General features: G+C 33.2%; 1 long non-coding RNA gene across 4 annotated transcripts in view; it reads left to right on the top strand.

Moving 5' to 3' along the window:
- The first annotated feature begins 5,329 nt into the window (after nt 1-5,329).
- LOC123459248 overlaps nt 5,330-13,384 on the top strand; it is a 29,473-nt gene continuing 21,418 nt past the window's right edge. For 3 of the 4 annotated variants that reach the window (XR_006636145.1, XR_006636143.1, XR_006636142.1), the window contains exon 1: nt 5,333-5,390. This is a non-coding gene — a long non-coding RNA (uncharacterized LOC123459248). Of the gene's footprint in view, nt 5,391-13,384 lie in introns of all 4 variants that reach the window. The other variant, XR_006636144.1, reaches the window with a different exon arrangement.

Below are 13,384 nucleotides of genomic sequence, written 5' to 3'. Positions count from 1 at the left end.
GGGGCAAAAATATACTGTTGCTGTATTTTATGAATACAGTGGCATGCTTACTTTCAAAGAAAGCTAAAGTGATATTTGGACAGTTGCATGAAAAAGAAATTCCAAACTATCAAGGCAATTCAGTTCTATATTCAGCTATTATTTCCCACTGTGTGTTTGGATATGAAATGGGATTATACAAAGTTACCTAATATGATGGTTTAGAAACTAACCTGGGGTTATGTACAAATTTGGCCCCAAAAGGTTTTTGCAATACATGTCGTTATGGGGTAAAAAAGCAATGACAGGTGATCTCTTAAGACTTGATTAAAATGGGATTGGTGTGGCATTCTATAATTCTGCAGGGAAGGCAAAAACAGCTGCAAAATAATGTGATTCTTATGTGGCATTTTTTTATGAGAAGTAAGGATTTAAATTGATGTATTTAGCGGGTATTAAACAGCTTTCTGCACTCATGTCCAGTGGGAAGTAGTTGTCATGTGTCTCATGCTGTTAATCCATATGGCAGAGCTGCCCACACTCAACATTCCATCCATTTGGATTTGATCAAAACCCCTAAATAATTTAGACTCTCAACTGTAAGAGTAGTAATAAAATCAGAAAAAAAAAAATAGTACCAGAGTTAAGAAGCATCCCCCCCCATTTTAGATTATACCGTGTGCCTAAATTTGTTCTCAAAATCACAAATATGCAAGCATGCTAATGCTCCTTGTGAGTTAGTTCACACCATTTCATAACATTTTAAAATTTATAAATATTTCTTTAAATCATATATATGATATATATGTGTATATATATGTATATGCATATATGTATATGTGTATATATATATACATATATATATATATATAATATTAAAGTACACATACATGGGGCTTTAAGAAAAAAAATCCTAATTAACATTTACTAATTGTGAAAAATTATTTCAACAGTATTGAAAATTTCAGCTATTTAAGACTGTAATCTCAGTTTTAGTAAGGCAGAGACAGGACATGGATTTAGCTACATGCCAGTCTGTGCTACGCACAAAAGCCTTGTTTCAAAAACAAAAGAAAGCAAATAAATTAAACAATAACAGCAAGACCATTGAATATTTTTACAATGAAATTTCTACAAGTAGCATGAATGTGTCTTGTTCTCATTAGGCAATCTGCAAAAAATAAATAAATAAATAGAATTATATATCTGAGAACCACTTATACATATTAAATTTGATATAATATCAATTGTTACTTTCATTTAATTATATTCATTTCTATGAGGCAGGATGGAAAGAGAATTTAGGATTTGTAGACAAATCAAAATCTTAATTGGAAGTTTGCTAGATTTGTGTTTAGTTTGTTTAAACGTCACCTATTTCCTTAAAAAAGCAGGGACAATAATGCAATAATCATTGCTTTTAAGAAAATTAAAAAAATCATCATTCAACATCTAGCACAGTTTCTAGTACAATTTGGCTATTGAATAATTGCCTCATGAATAATTGGGCACAACTGTGAGTGGATATTATGATTAAGTACATTGAATTAAAATACCCTCAAGTAAATGAAAAGGGATGAAAACAAATGGGTAAAGCCTTTCAGTCTAAACTTTTAAGAAGAGATAAAACCCATGTCTCCAATCTAAGGTTTGGACTTTGGTATCTAAGTTATCAGCACTGTCTTAAGCCAGTAAATTAATGAAACTTTGTCAAATTGAGAGAAAAACAGCATTTTTCTTATTTTCAAATTTTACTTGTGTGTGAAAGAAGCAGATGTCAGAGCAGAGGGTAGAGACACTAGCTTGTATCACCAAGTGTTTAGCACATAAATCAACAGTCTTTTAATACCCAAACTTCATTTAAGATGACTTGATGAGATGCAATATAACTTATGTCATCCCAAACATAAAATATCTTGTTAATAGAATAATCATGTTGATGTTGTTTCATACAAACTATAATAGATTATTATATGCAACACCTAAATTATGTATATTCTACCCAGGTGGTTAACAGTGTGTGCAAATAAATGAGCTTCTGATCCAGAAGACTGTTTATATCCACAAATTAATCTTCATTTTGAGTACAGAGAAACCTACACTGAATATATGCAGGGGAAATGGTCTATTATTGCTGAATTTCTCTCAAGCCTGACAATATAACTTCTTGCCACTAGAGCTCATTGTTGCTCTTTCTAAAATGCCAAAGATCAGTTTCTGCTTTCCTGTTTCTTTCATGTACTCCTAGTTCTTTTCCAATCAGTTAGCAGGATATAGTCACTAGAGAAAGTTGTCACATTTTAAAAATACTGTGATGTTTGAAAATAACTATATTGCAAGATTTTTAAAATCATGATACAATATTCAAGCTGTATGAAATTCTTTTTTAAAACGAACAAACAGCATGTTGCAAAGTAATGTGCAAACAAATATATCCTCATTGAAAATATTCCATCCTCTTTATCAACATGTTAAATTTCTAATTTACAAGTATTCTCTACGATTTATCAACACAATGGAATTTAATACATGAACAAAGCTATGTGTAATTTGAAGTAATTGAAAATCACTTCTATTACAATTCAAATTAACAAGAGAAAACTAACATACAAATAAAGCACTACTATTTGCAATAAACTGAAACATAATAGACTACTAAAATCTTTCTCCTAGACCAATAGTCTAAGGATTATTAATGCCTCCTTTTATGAAGGAAACAATTTAATACCTGTCTCCCTGCATGACATGCACACCACCCAAAGTAATAACCAGCTTTATTTTTTATGTCTTTTTTTTTTTTTTTTTTTTTTTTTTTGTTGTTGTTGTTGTTGCTTTGTTTTGTTTTTCAAGGTAGGGTCTCACTCTGGTCCATACTGACCTGGAATTAACTATGTAGTTTCAGGGTGGCCTTGAATTTACAGCGATCCTCCTTCTGAGTGCTGGGATTAAAGGCATGTGTCACAATGCCCGGCATAACTAGCTTTATTTATATTTTGTTTGAAAGCAGATTCAAATATTTATTGCTACATAAGAAAAAGATTATTAGCATCAGGTCCTTCCCGTTTGCTTTTCACGCTTCCTATCCTGTGCAGGTCCAGTCCCTGAATCCTCTTGATGTTCTCATAATCACCCTCAAGTTTTCCACACTGGAGCTTCTAACCTGTATCAATGAAAATACAAAACTCTTCATTGTTGCCCTAAATCATTGCATGTGTATTTTGTGAATTTTCATAAATTCTATTAAATAATAGAAAGCTCAAGAAGAATGTGCAAAATAAATAGGACTTGTTTTTATTTACAATAAATCAATGACTTAAGATACCATGATGTCATTCACTCTCAATTTTTTAAATATTATTGTTCTAAATGACAACTTTTATTTAGAACTTTCCAAGATGTCCATAGGTCAAATTACATGTTAGAAGTATGACCTAACCCTTTCTCAAGTAGTTGTAGCCCCCAAGTCACTTTTCCCCTCTCTTATTTACTCAGTGATACTTCTCCAAAACATTCCTACTTCTTTAGCAACTTAAATAAGGTCATAGTTTCTACTACTAACCTTCTCTCAGTTAGTGAGCTGAGCATTGCTACCATATAAGTCTGCTGTTATCTCCAAATTTCAGGATATTTAAGTTGTTTGTGTATTCTTTTTAAAAAGATATTTTATTTAGTTCTTTTAGAGAGAGAAGAGAGAGCGAGAAAGAGGCAGACAGAAGGAGAGAATGGGTGTGCCAGGGTCTCTAGACGTTGCAAATGAACTCCAGATGCATGTGCCACCCTGTACATTTGAATTGCATGGGTCCTGGGGAACTGAGCCTGGGCCTTTAGTTTTGCAAGAAAGTACCTTAATCACAAAGCCCATGTTTGCATATTCTTATTACATACCACATTATAAGAAGGAATTGGAGTGAGAATTTAGGTTCATATTTCAATATTTGGGCTAGGTAACTTTTCTCCTTTTCTTTTTCCTTTTTCTTTTCTTTTCTTTTTCTTTTCTTTTTTCTTTCTTTTTTTTTTTTTTGGCCTACTTAATTTTAAATGCTGAGAGAGTTCCAAGAGATACAGGCAGAGTACAAGCTTCAGGAGAAAGAAGATGGACAATGTAATTTGAATGAGAAAGATGTACAGTGATACTTCTTTCAAATTACCTGACAATTCAAGAGACATGGGTTATATATTAAGGAAAGAATGTAGTCCAAGACAGCATATGCTTGCATGCCTAGGACTGTCTTAGATAAATGGACAGCTTTCTATGCTGTGGAAGTTAGATATTATATTCAAGATAAAAGGCTTGACTGACAGATCAGTATCTGAGAAATCCCTGGCATATCAGTATCTTCATGCAAATACGGAAAGCCATTCTAAGTCATTAGCACAACTTTAGGATGGGGCTGGGCTGAACAGCTGACAATTCACACACATACACACACACACACACACACACACACACACACACACACACACACCTACTCATCAATGAAACTATACACTGGAAACAATATAAAATAGCTTGAAAAACTGTCAATATAGTTGCTGAAATATTTTTCTCTAGTGAATTGTTTTATAAGATACAAAATCTTCCAAACTTTTTGGTACATTGTACTTATATTTTAAGGAAAATTTCAAAATAAAATATTCAGTAATTATGAAAGACGGTTATCAATAATAGATAATACAATTAACAGATTTATTTTATTTGTAACTTTGCTGGCACAATCTGTTTTGTTTGTATTTTAATGATATAAACATTGTGTGTACAAAAAATATCAACAAAATTCTGAAAGCAATGAAGAGATTTAAATTAGTTTCTTCTGGGGAAAATAATAATTCCTAAAACTTAGTTGGTTTTCCTTATACTAGTTTTTTTTCCAAGTCTTCACCTCTAATTTGCTTAGTTTTAGACAATATTTTGTGGAAATTGTTCTCCTCAACTTTTTGGATTTTCGTCAATTTTGTTGGCATGTAGAAATATACCGAATACATAAACATGCACCAGTATTAAAGCAGACAATCTGGTTTGAACATTGTTTTTATGATACTCTGCCTTCCTTTATATCCCAGGATTGGGCTCAAAGCCTGGTAAGTGGAAATTGGTAGTCCCTTTGGAACAATTCTTAGTAAAGGGAACTGATGTGTATGCAAATACAGAGTATGCACTTTTGCCAGCAGCCATTAACCTTTAAACTGAACCTAGTTCCTGGGGAGCAGAATTGTTTACTTGATGTTACCAAGTTAATATTAACTGAAACATTGTCATCTTTCAGAAAAATGTGATTGTAAAAAGTATATGTGCACTCAGGAGGCAGAAGTAGGAGGATTGCTGTCAATCTGAGGCCAGCCTGAGACTACACAATGAATTTCAGATCAGCCTAGGCTTGAATGAAACCCACCCTCAAAAAAACAACAACAAGGTATATATTTTGACTACATAATCTATGATAATTTATGACAGAGAGATCAGTGATTTTCATGAATAAAAGAGATGAGGAAGGTAGAATAAAGGGTTGTGTGGCTATATAAAGGAAACACAATATTTTTTGTGTCACAAGAACTAACTGTTCTATATTTTTACTGTGTGATGGCAAATAAGTAGAAATATATAATTCACACAGGAAAAGATGAATATTGGTATAATTGAAGAAGTCTGAACAAAAATAAAACAGAGACTACTGTAATAGGCCAGAGACATTGAAGGTAACTGATTAGTCGTATCAATCAATATTGAGGCAAACTAATGAAAAATGCTAGAAGTTTAGAGAGGAGGATTAACTAATATAATCAGGTCATCTGACCCACTTATCAAACTTGGGCTCTGTCCTTGTTACAGGGTAATAGGAACTCCTGTTTCTCTTGTTTGTAATTTGAAGAATAGTTCCTAAATTCTCCAGAATGATATTCCTGGTTTTTGGAAGATTTGCATCTGAAAAAAATCAAAGAAATAAGTCATAAGTACAAGTTTTCTTAGGCATTGCTTTAATATAAGGGAGTTGAGGGTCACATATTCAGAAACAAATATGTTATATTTGAATTTAATTTGAGGAAAATCTCAGTGACATCTTTGATCATATCCTTGATCTATTCCTCACATTGCATCATGTTAGCTTTTCCTCAATCTTTATCTTCCTCAAATTGTAGAAAACATTACTGGAAAAAGTCTATCTTGATCTGTGATGGTATTCTTTAGTATCAATTTTATAGGATTTAAATTTGTCATGGAAACAAATCTCTCCTCTTGTCTGTGAGGAAGTTTCTAGATTAAGTTATTCAAGGTGGTAAAACATGACCTAAATGTGGGCAGCACTGTTACATGGGCTGGGAATCTGGACTGATTTAAAAGAAGAAAGATAGTTGAGCACCAGTATGTATTGCTGTCTTTTTCCTTACTGTGACTGCAATGTGACCAGTTATCTCATGTCCTTGCCTCCATGCTTCTCTGGCTATGATGAACTGTGGGCTGACTGTACCCTCACACTGTTAATCATTGCTGCTTGTTAATATTTGGTCATAGTTAAAAGTAACTAATACAGTAATTTTGTACCACTAGTGGAGTGGTAAATCTGACCACGTGTTTTATAGGACTTTTGAACTAGGTTATGGGGTGAATGTGCAAGAGTTTGAAACTTTTGACTTGGAAAGTCCTAGAATTCTATAAGTAGAGATTAATGAGCCATTTTTATTGGAGTTTGGAAAATCAGAATACCAAGAGAAACATGAGCAGTAGAGGTATGGCCCTTGAGGTTTCAGTGAGGAACATAGATCCTGTTAGAAAAACTCACTGGAGGCATTTCATGTTATACTTCTACATAAAATCTGTATTCTACCTTTTTTTCTGAGTACATGACATCTATGTATCTATCTATCTATCTATCTATCTATCTATTTTTTTTTTTTTTGAGGTAGGGTCTCACTCTAGCCCAGGGTTACCTGAAACTCATTCTGCAGTTCCAGGATGCTCTGAACTCTCAGTGAACCCCTGCTTCCCAAGTACTGTGATTAAAGGCATGCACCACCACACCTGGATTTTAGTTTATTTATTTTTTTTTTTTTCTGAGTACTCATGTGAACCTGAATCCAATGATAACAAACTAACTTGTTTGGTGGAAGGAATCTCAAGACAATTTATCATTCAGGCTATCTTCTTAGTGCTTGATGCTTAGTTCCAGGTCTACAGTGAGAAAAACCAACATTTGGAGAAAAACTACATAAAATATCCCTTCCTTTTTCATGGATAGTGTATTCAAAAAGAAAGAAAGAAAGAAAGAAAGAAAGAAAGAAAGAAAGAAAGAAAGAAAGAAAGAAAGAAAGAAGAAAGAAAGAAAGGAAAAAAAAAGGAAAAGAAGAAATCTTATACTTCTAAAGACCTCATGCTTGCTTATGCCTTAATAGTTTTTTACACACCTAGCTTACATTTCTCTTCGTGGGATGTTTTTGGCCCAATCATCCTTACATCACTATCTTACACGTTAGGCATTCAGCTCACTATTCCTTGAAACAGAAACAGAACATACTCCATGGAATAAGTCCTCTGACCACACACCATATGTAATTTATATGTGTTTGTCTATACAAAAGTTCTACTATAACCATTGTTACAAGTTTATATTGTAGTGGTTATTTTCTCATTGCTGTGAAAAAATACTCTATTGGAACAGGTTAAGGATGGAAAGGGTTTGTTTTCAGCTTACACCTTTGAAGGGAAGTTTATCATGATACAGAGAGTATAGTAGGACCAGACTGCTGGATTCATATTGTCATAATAGGAGGGTTGAGGTACAAAGTGATGATTGCGCATGGGAATGGGATATAGCATGTCAAGGCCCACCCTCAGGGACACACTTCCCCAATCAAGACTGTCTTCTGAAAGTTTCACAACCTTCCTAAATAGCACCACTTTGCTGGGAATAAGATATTCAAACACACGAGGCAATGGGATTGCCTTACATCCAAGCTACTACATGTGATATATTCACAAAGATAAAAGGAAATCAATGATAAAAACCTAAGTTGTAGGAGTAAATTAGGATTTTCCTTGCTTAACTGGCCTGCCAAGGATTATTTTTCTTAGCTGAAAAGTTCATACAGTATATTATAAGTCTTTTGCTAACAATGTCAATCATTTTATGTTAAGTAAAAGTGTAAAAACTCAATTTTCAAAATCCAGTTTAAGAAAACACTGAAAGGACTTAAGCCAAAAATGCTCATTGCTAAGTGGAACATAAAATTATGCAGTTAAGATTTCATTTTGTGTATTTTTTTAAAAAAACATGTCTTACAGTATGCATTTCATAGTAATAGCATTATAAATGATAGATGGTAAAACTAGAAATTTGGATTATTACTGTTCATGTTGACTGATTTTTTTTTTCTTCTTTTGGTTTTTCAAGGAAGGGTCTCACTCTAGTCCAGATTGACCTGGAATTCATTATGCAGTCTCATGGTGGCCTTGAACTCATGGTGATTCTCCTACCTCTACCTCCCGAATGTTGGGATTAAAGGCATATGCCATCACACTCAGTTTGACTGAATAATTGCAAAAATGTATTTTTCTTTCAATTACTATCATTGAATCTCTATATTAAATATCAAGTATGGTCAGATCATACAAGAGGCACACTAATAAGTTGTCACATCACTGGCTCCGTTGTAGACCCAAGGAACCCCTTTTAGTTTTAGATTAAAGGATAGATTATTAGCCATGATCACATTAACAAATACAGAGATATTTATCTTCTGTGTGGACATAACTTGAAAATAAATACATGCAAACAAATTACCTAAGACTTAGTGCTGCCTTATATATCTCTTCACTTACCTATACAGCTAACATAACAAAGAAAATGGGATCATATAATTTTTTTCATAGACTACTTGATGTGAATATTAAAGATTAAACAGGTGGGGCATAGCTTAATGATATGCCTTTGGACTGGCATGGGGAGATGTTAGCAACAAGAATATACAATTGGGGCTGGAGAGATGGCTTAGCGGTTAAGCGCTTGCCTGTGAAGCCTAAGGACCCCGGTTTGAGGCTCGGTTCCCCAGGTCCCACGTTAGCCAGATGCACAAGGGGGCGCACACGTCTGGAGTTCGTTTGCAGAGGCTGGAAGCCCTGGCGCACCCATTCTCTCTCTCTCCCTCTACCTGTCTTTCTCTCTGTGTCTGTCTCTCTCAAATAAATAAATAAAATAAAATAAAATATTTAAAAAAAAAGAATATACAATTGTATTTTCTTGTTGTTTTGTTTTCATGGTAGGGTCTCACTCTAGCCTAAGCCGACCTGGAATTCACTATGTAGTCTCAGGCTGGCCTCAAACTCACAGCTATCATACTACCTCTGCCTCCAGAGGGGTGGGATTAAAGGCATGCACTACCACACCTGGATAAAATTCTTTTATTTCAAAACAAAGCTATGCGATTTTTTTCATGCTTTATTAAGGTTTCCTAGAATATAGACACTCTGTATATGTTTATCTAAATAACAAATGTTGACTCCTATAATTTGAGTTGAATAACTTATAAAAATAGTGAGATATAACATTATTTATCATAGAAAACTTGAATCAGCTATAAGAAGTATTATGAGCAAGAAAATATTTCACTAAGAAACTCCTATCATATACAGAAAGCAACACATATAAGAATTATTTATATACCACATAAAATGTTTTGCTTGCTACATTAATTTTCTGTTTATGAAACAATTGACTCGTCTTCCAATAATTACTTCTTAAGTGCTTAAAGTATGTGAATCATAATAAATTCATATGAATAATCAATATTATTATTCTTAAAGAAGATCAGTAGGCTTAAAAGAAGAATGTTGTCTAAACATGACCAAGGCCCTATATAAATAGATGTAGGTAAATGATATAGTTATAGATGTTATAAATATAGATATGTATGTGTAATCAGTTCAGTTAGATGTGCAATGTCTAACAAAAATTGAGATGACCTAAAGTGTCCATATTAGGAAAATATGAATTCTTCTGTAATGTGATGGTAAAAGTTTCTCTTTTTTTTCCATTGTTGCTCAAAATTCTGTGTTTGCAAAAACAATGCCTTTGTCATAGAATGATACCTAAAGAAAATCAACAGATTGCCCGGGACCTCTATCCTTTGTCACATAATTCTTTCTAAGTCTCACTAGAATGGATCTGGGCAAAGTCTGTACCTGTGACACAAAGAGAATAGAGTGTGAGCTTTAAACACTGCAAAATAGTTTTATTCATTCTCTCATATATGCACTTATTTAAAATATTAAATGTCCTGTTTTCTCAACTAGCTATTTTCTAGAAATTATATTTCTTTTGTTCTTCCCTAAGAATTAGCAGTGCCGCTGGGCGTGGTGGCGCATGCCTTTAATCCCAGCACTTGGGAGGCAGAGGTAGGAGGATCACCGTGAGTTCAAGGCCACCCTGAGACTCCATAGTGAATTCCAGGTCAGCCTGAGCTAGAGTGAGACCCTACCTCGAAAAACCAAAAAAAAAAAAAAAAAAAAAAAAAAAAGACTTAGCAGTGCCCAAACTGACTGTCATATTACTTAAGTCCATTGCTGTGTATCTTTACCATTCTCTGAACTACTGGTTTCCATTCATTTAACTGTGTGCCTTTATGGTAAGTGACCAGCTTAAATAGTACAGGGACATTGTCTTTCTTGAGCACAGAAGTCCCTTAATTCCTAAAACAGTCCTTGAATGAGGGTAGACTCTCACATACTTGATGAAAATATGAAGGGATTGGATCATGTGGCAACTTGAGACAGGTCTGAGAAAAAAATGTTCTACAAAGCCAGGGAAAGCAACATGCTGGACACTGATCACAGAGAGGAGTGAGCTCAGTGACTTAGACAAATCATACACTCCATCTTAGCCTCCCTTTCTTCTTTTCTGAAATGGGGCTAACAGTACTTTTTCTCCCCATGATACTGACATCTCAGTATGTGGAAACATCTTATCATCTAATACAAACGACCAGTCAGAGTGGGTAAAGAACTCTATGATGTCACCACCTGTGCTCATTGGATCTGTTTCTCCCTTTATCCTTTTACCATCTTTAGTGGAATTAAGGCAGAGTCTATATGTATGAATAAAGTGTGATTATTGTCTGGAGGTTTATGGAAGATAATGTCAGCCTTGGATTTAGTTAAAATCAGTATTCAGCTTCTATCCATAGATGGCGGCAATGCACAAGGCATACAGAACTTATAGCAGGCTGTGAAAAGTTATCTATGTACTAAATACCATGTTTTGTTAATAGTACATGAAAATTATTTAAGAGAAACTACAGCACCAAGAAAATATGAACAAAAATGTGTTTTTTTAAAGTCTTCTCTTGTCCGTTTCAGCCTTTTATTCAGAGAACTAAAGGGCTTCTTCAGTGTGCCCAGCATGTGACTCTTTGTCATTTTAACTGGGTGTCACAATACATACTGATAAAAATAAGACTCTTTAAAGATAATAGCAATTCAAAACAATAATAAGAAAATGCCCCGTCTTTCAGTAGTGGCTATTAAAAATGGATTAATACATGCATGCCATTCTCTTTTATTTGTTTAAAAAAATTAAAATGACCGGAAAGAACTTCCATACAGAAACCTTTTATTAGGAAAGAATAAGGGAAAATAAAGAAAAGAGAGTTCCACATTTAGACACTGAAGACAAAGCAAACGAAGAGAAATGGGCCCATGGGAGACAAGAAAAGCCATGAGAGGAGATTGAACTGCAGAGGAATATAATAAATCTAAACAATGCCTCTAACTCCCTGTCTGAGCACAAAACACATTTTGGTCAGCTATTGAATTTTCTGTCTATGAAATTCCTTATCACATGTAGTATCATATTGCTTCATGTTTTCCTTTTCAAAATTAAGAGTTCGTTATTAATACTTTGGAAAATTGTTCTTACTTGGAGAAAGCATTTGCATGACAGATATTAATTTTCATTTTCAATCACTAGAGGCAAAAGTATTGCTGAAAATTCCTCTTATGCAACTTTTAAATCTGAAAATCATCTTTTAGTATTGAAAACACTATATAAAAATACATATATATACATATATGCATTTATGTATGTATACATACATATACTGTATACAATAGCACTTATTTAAGATAATTTTGAGAGAAGTATATATGTATACCTAGAAAGTAATTTGAAAGAGAGGAGAGAAAGATATGGAAAGAGGAAAGAAGGGAAAGAACAGAACGTAATATATCCAGGCAGGGACACAGCTCATGCTGGAGAAGGCTCTATTTGTTGCAGTACCTTGAAAGGTTCAAAGCAAATTTCCAAAACAGCTTACAGATGTGGGATTTATTCATATCAGGGGTAGGTCTGTTAGGACTGGCTTACATAGATCTTTGACTCTAAAAATCCCTAAGTCCTCTAAATCCTTCAGGGCCTACTGTCTAATTATATTGGATATCCGGTATTTCTACTTAATAAAAACTACCTTATAATTTAATGTCTTGACTTTGGAGTCTTTGAAGACTAAGTTTTGCCCTGGTAGCATTTTTTTTAATGTTCTTTTTATTTTTGCACAGTTACTAATTTGGGATTTTATTTTCTATTTCATCATAATAAACATAAATTATTATATTCATGCTTTTCTAAATTAATGTATTTTTACTCATACAGTGTAAATTGTTAAATTACCTGTGCCAATTTTTTTTCTGTCTTTTGCTACCTTATGAGTTTTTTAAAATCTCCCTTTATGTCACCACCAGTTGTGTTTAAATTTGCTTATGAACAGAAAATTGACTTTTTCTGTTTTTATAATTGTTATCTGTAAAACTGAACTGAACTAAATCATTTTGGAAAATACAGAGTATTTAAAACCTTAATTTTGATACAATTTTCAAATTGTGTATTCACCATAAATTTAGACTTTTAAAATTTATATTTTCTAAGAAAATTTTCAAGTTAGCATGTGCCAACTTATTTGCATTGTTGTTACCAGGGAATCCTTATGGAAACAGCTATAAAATCCTGAAAAAATTCATCTGAAAAGTAAAACTTGCTCAAATATTTTATCTTTACTATAGCATTTATTAATTTGAATTAAAGCATAAGGCTGAAACTGAACATTATGTGATATTGGTATTAATAAAAATATCCCCAAGTAATTTCAAAATAATACAATTAGTGAAATTTTATTTCTGTTTTGATGTATTGATAGGGGCTGGATTTACATCACAAATTATTTCAGGAAAGTATTTTTCAGAGACATGTATTGCTACTTATATCTTGTGTTTGGTTTGAGTTAGAAATTAAAAATGATTACTAACATGACAAACATTAATATATTAGTAGAAAATTCCAATTGTTCTTTGTCATTCTCAAACAAACAAGAGAGATCAAACTGTATAATAATAGGAAAATACATGATTATTATTTTGAGACTCTTC

The sequence above is a fragment of the Jaculus jaculus genome, chromosome 3 (genome assembly GCF_020740685.1).
Source record: "Jaculus jaculus isolate mJacJac1 chromosome 3, mJacJac1.mat.Y.cur, whole genome shotgun sequence".
In the NCBI taxonomy this organism is placed as follows: Eukaryota; Metazoa; Chordata; class Mammalia; order Rodentia; family Dipodidae; genus Jaculus; species Jaculus jaculus.
The sequence above is the reverse complement of the archived record's forward strand: the minus strand, read 5'-3'. Positions and strand labels throughout refer to the sequence as shown.